This window comes from Archocentrus centrarchus, chromosome 17 (genome assembly GCF_007364275.1).
Source record: "Archocentrus centrarchus isolate MPI-CPG fArcCen1 chromosome 17, fArcCen1, whole genome shotgun sequence".
Lineage (NCBI taxonomy): Eukaryota > Metazoa > Chordata > Actinopteri > Cichliformes > Cichlidae > Archocentrus > Archocentrus centrarchus.
This window is the reverse complement of record NC_044362.1, coordinates 16,598,187-16,604,186: the sequence shown is the minus strand read 5'-3', so window position 1 is coordinate 16,604,186 and position 6,000 is coordinate 16,598,187.

Below are 6,000 nucleotides of genomic sequence, written 5' to 3'. Positions count from 1 at the left end.
TGAGGGCAGCAGCCCACCAAGACCTACGAAGACCCGCGGCCACTCATTCCAAAGACATCCGCACACCCACCCCAGCAGACAGGGGAGGGAGGTCTCGGACGGAGCCCCCCCAGTCAAGGAGCAAGGGCACCAGAGAACCCGAGGCAACGAGAACCCAGCCCCCCGCACAGCGGCCAGCCCCCCGCACAGGCCGGCAGCAGGGCCCCAGGGCCCCGGCACCCGAGGACTGCCCGAGCCCCCACAGAGCCCCCCCCCCCCCCCCCCCCCCCCCCCCCCCACGCCGAAGAGGCCAACGCAGCCCCGCGCCGCAGCCCCCAGGGGAGCAGGTCACCACCCACGCCAGAACATCCAGCCCCACCCAGGAACCCGGAGGTACCCACACCCCAGGGGGGCAGGGGGGGAAGAGGCAACCAGCAAGGAGCGGCCAGGAGGCAAGGCACAGGCCCAGACCCAGGTCCAGCCAAACATACAACCCCATGCACTCCCACAAGAACACCCATGTACACATTTATGCACAAATACATATACATGCACATACACACTCACTCATACATATATAAACATAGATACACCATACATATACATCCACTCACCCACCCATACTCACGAAGACTATGACAAATACAAAGACACACATTCATTCATAGCTACCCACCCTCTGAAGATGGGGCGAGTGGAAACCACCCCAGGGCCAACAGTGACCCCAAGACGCCGCCAGCCCGGTCCCCAAGGAACCACCCAACCCCCACCCCGGGCGAGGTGTAAGAAATCAGGGTGTGAGATGGCGCACCCCTCCCTCTCCCCTCCCAACTTGTGAGTGTGTTTATGTTTGTGAATGAATGAAGTGTATAAGGTGCAGTTAAAATTGAGGGGGCAGTTGTGCCACAAGCACCAACTGCTGATCGTCAGTGCTCGTCCACACTGCCCCCCCCAAAACCCTCCATGGAATTTGTGACAAATTGGTGCACCGATATACAGTTGTGGTCAAAAGTTTACATACACTCTTCATGGGCATGAATGTCATGGTAATTTTGGGCTTTTTTGGATGTCTTTGAACTGTTCTTTTTCCAACATGGAATAATTGTACAGCATAAATTTTTAATATTTAAAAAAAACAAGAATTAGGTGCACAAGTTTGAAATTATTTTGTATTTTCTCTAATCCACACGGGGTCAAAAGTATACATACACCCCACTAATATTTGATTAAATGCCCCTTATCAAGTTGCACCTCGAGCAGACCGTTTTGGTAGTTATCAACAAGCTTCTGGCATAATTCTGGCTGGATATTTGACTTGGTGGAGTTCCCTTAAATTGGTTGGTTTCCGCACACAGACCAGGCTTTTAAGCGTAGTCCACAAATTTTCAATAGGGTTGAAGTCGGGGCTTTGGGACAGCCATTCCAGAAGCTTAACAGGTCATTTCTAAACAAGTGCAGATTGCAGGATGTTTAGTTCAAACAATTGTAAGTATGTACAAGTTATTCAGATTTGTCAGCACCAAGGTCTGGAAAAAACCCAAACTGTCATCCTCAGATGAGAGGAAATTGGTTAGGATGTTCAGGAATAACCCAGGAACCACCAAGGCTCGAGCCTGCCATAGAGTGGAAACTGCTGGAAGACCAGCGCTGTGAAGTTTTACATCGCCATGGACTGAGACTATGCCAACCAGGATTGTCACCTTCAAGCTCAACTGCAATTTGCAGCTGCCCACATGGACAAGCTAAACATCTTCTGGAGAAAAGTTTTATGATCAGACGACACAAAGATTGAACTATTAAGCCACAATGACAAGAGGCATGTGTGGCAGAATAAAAGTGAGGCTTTCAAGCCTCATAACACTGTACTGTGCCAGCTGTCAAGTATGATGGTGATAGCATTGTGCTCAGGAGCTGTTTTGCTGCTAGTGCTATCAGTACATTCCACAAAGTGGTTAGAATAATGAAGAAGGAAACTGCCTTCAGCGTCACCTCAGCTCAACAGCTGCACAGTTGAAGCTTAGACACAGTTGAGTGTTCCGACAGGACAATGATCTCAAACACAGATCAAACCTGGTTTGGGAATGGCTAAAGCAGGCTAACATTAAGCTGCTGGAATGGCTTTCTCAAAGCCCCGACCTGAACCATATTGAAAATTAGTGGACTATGCTTAAAAGCCCAGTCTGTGCCAGGAAACCAACTAATTTAAACGAACTCTACCAAGTCTGCCAAGATGAGTGATAAAAAAAAAAAAATGTCAGAATAATGTCAGAAGCTTGTTGATGGCTATCAAACGGATCTGATTGAGGTGAAATTTGTAAAGGAACATTTAACCAAATATTAGTGGGAGTGTATGTATACTTTTGACCCTCTAATTTTAAGAGAAAGTAAGAACAAGAACAAGTTAAGACTGTCTAAAACTTCAAGGCTTTCTACCTGAAAAAGAGAGACACTTATTTACAGAGAGAGTAACATTGACAACACACTAGGCATGCACCTTCATTTTTCTATGAAGAATCAGAAATCACTTATTTCCTGGCTGTAATAATACAGTTCAGCTACAGACATTAAAAGTGAGGTCACACAAATAGACACTTCCTCTAAATCTGACACAGAGTCAGTTATTTCAGCTTTGCAATTCGTCACGAGGAGTCTTGGTTCAAGAAAGATGTGCTGTCAAAGCTTGTGCACTATATTTCCTCGAGCACTGGTGGTCCTGAGAGTGTAAGCACAGATGTGTTTTTACACCCTTCTCTTTCCTTTTTTACAAAAGTAAGCGGTCCATTTAAATTCAGACATCATCATTTCAAAGCTGTTCTATTCTTCATATTGACAATGAATTAAATATCAAATCTTCAAATCAGGAGAAAGAAGACTATTCAGACTTTATGAGATTATACAACAGGCCTTGTATTCCCACAGCAATCAGCAGTGCTCAGATCTCAAGAGGAAAGTTGTTGATTTTAGAAAAAGGCTCCCCAATCTTGAGCATTTCTGAATCTAGCATATCTGCAGATGGGACCCAAAATAATATTTTTTTCCTCTTCTTATGACATTGTGATTGACAATATTACGTTGGTAATTCATCTGCCAGGACAAAAAATGATAAAACAGATGCGATGATGCAATCTTGCATAAGACTGATGCTAACACAATCCCGAGGAGAGTTGGGAAATGAATACAGATGGATAAATCAAAAAGTTTCATTATTATAGTCTTCAGTTTTGTATGAAAAATCATATGGTTATGCATCTGCTATACCCTGAAATCTGATTTTTGACTATGGAGTTTTGCACATGATTTTCATGTGAAGCAAAACAAAACAAGGTGCCATATATTTGTATTAGTATGTCAGGCATCTGTGCATATTAACTTCATTGTAAATTTGTAAATTTTCACACATTTTATAGTAAAATAAAATCTTAGAAGAAGAAATATGCCTATGACTGAGTGCAGAGCAAGTAAGGTGGGTGTTCTTTGAAAGTTTCACCAGGTGAATATTTTTATGTACTTTATTAACCTTAAATGATTGTCTAGACTCAACCATTGTGTCTGCACTAATCTATACATAGCATACCTGCCAACTAACTGAAAAGTCTGTCCCTCCTGAGGGAAATGATGGACATTCCTGAGCTACACAAAGCGGGGACCTCCAGGTCAGTCGGGTTATGGCCTCCTGCTAAATGAGGTGTATCCTGTTCAAAAACACACTGATTACCGAGAAGCAAAGAAGTTTCCATGCTGAAGCGTCACTGAAGATATTTTAACACCTAACATAGCTGATTCGGTGTCTGCGTCGCTTGAAATATTAACAAAGATTGTCTTTACAGAAATATGCAGTTCTGAAAATCAGATGTAAGAATCTTTTGTGGATTAAAGTGCAGGATTACACTGTGGAACAAAAAAGGCTCAAAAGATCGTTTTTCTCCCCTAATTATGCTGTTGCTCTTACATCTCAAGGCAAGCATGCACGTTGCTTATATGTGCTCTACACTGCTGCATGAGTTTTCTGCGATCAAAAATCCAGCCTGAAAGGTTTGCTTTGTCAAAGATTTATTAAAGCACCTTTAAATGCAGCAGCATATGCTTGGTTCTTTTCATTTGGAAAAAAAAAAAAAGAAAAAGAAAAAAAGTTTGCCCAAGACTTCCGTACAGAATAAAGGACCAGTTGAAAACTTGAAAACTGTGTCTGAGATTGTGACGTTTATAACGTCTGCAGGAGAGAGAGTTATTTATTTTACTCTGCAAGAGAAACACAGGGAATGTCTCACTGTTACCGTTTCCCTCCTTGCTCCATTTACTGTATGCATTCGATTATTATTTCGCAGGAATGGTGGAATTTTGAAAATGATCTGTAATCATTTTACCACATTTGCAAAGGCTGGTCTTTCAACACAGAATTCTTTCTTGACATTAAATGACTGCAGTGTGTTTAGGGACGATAAAAAAGCGGCACACAAAAGTACACTATGTAGAGTCATTTTGTTTAAAACAAATGAAAACACATTTTTATAGTCATGTGACATAAGAAGAACATTGTCTGCAACTTGAAATACTTTATTAGGTACACCTGGCTTGTACTGGGTTGGACCCACTTTTGCCTTCAGAATTACTTTAATTCTTCACTGCACAGAGAGTTTTTGTCCATATCGACATGATAGCATCACACAGTTGCTGCGCAGATTTGTCAGATGGACATCCATGATGTGAATCTCCTGTTTCACCACATACCAAAGTTACTCTGTTGGATTGGGATCTGGTGTCATGTTTGAGAAAAAAGTTTTAGATGATCCCAGCTTTGTGACACGGCATGCTATCCTGCTGGAAGCAGCCATGGGACACTGTGGTCATAAATGGTCAGTAACAATACTCAGATAGGCTGTGGTGTGCCGCTTAGTTGATTCTAAGGGGCCCAAAGTGTGCCAAGAAAATATTCCCCACACCATTATACCACCAAATGTGGCAGCAGAAATCAAGCCTCATCAAACCAGGCAATGTTTTTCTAACCTTCTGTATAATTTTGGTTAGTCCCTGCAAACTGCAGCCTAAATTTCCCTTCTTAGTTGACAGGAGTGGTAGCGGGTGTGGTCCTCTGCTATCATAGCCCAGCTGCTTCAAGGTATGACATGCTGTGCTATCAAAGATGCTCTTTTACATACTTTGGGTATAATAAGTGTTTATTTGAGTTACTGTGGCTTTACCATTCTCCTCTGACCTCAGGCATTTTCACCAAAGCACTGCTGTTCACTGGATATTTTCTCATTTCAGGCCATTCTCTGTAAACCTCAGAGATGGTTATTTCAGGAAATCCCAGCAGAGCAGCTCGCCTGGCACCAACAACCACGCCATGTACAAAATCAGTTAAATCACCTTTCTTCCCAATTCTGATGTTCAGTTTGAACATCAGCAGGTCATCTTCATCATGTCTACATACACTGAATGTCTGCTGTGAGACTGGCTGGTTAGACATTTGCAGTAGAACAGGTGTACCCAACAACAAGGCTGGTAAGCATATATTTTTCAAGGATAAAATATTTTTAAATCAGTACCCGAGTGGCTTCAGTTTTCAGTCTACATGAAATACCTTAAATTCACTAAATCTTAAAGAAAAATGTGGATGACTCACTGTGTGTTATTAAATTACCTTTGAAATTATGAGTAGGTTACAAAGTCATCAAAAACCAGGATCAATAGCCTACATTTTTGAGTTGATGAGAGACAGAGTTCATCTCTGTTTTCATATTATGGTCATATAAAACTATGCTATGATACAGAAACACAAAGAACATTTTGGTTTTGGCAGCTGGATACAACAGCCTTCAAACTGGTGTCAAATACCTGAACCGCCAAAGGAATACAGACTGCAATGTAAATTGGCCCAGTGCCATTCATTTATATGGGCTATGTGTGAATAATGTTCATAAGACATGTTGATAGAGGTCAAATGTGATAAAAACCCATCCAGTAAGAAGAAAGATGACACTTTGTTTATTACTTACAAGCTCACTGGTGGCTATGAAAATA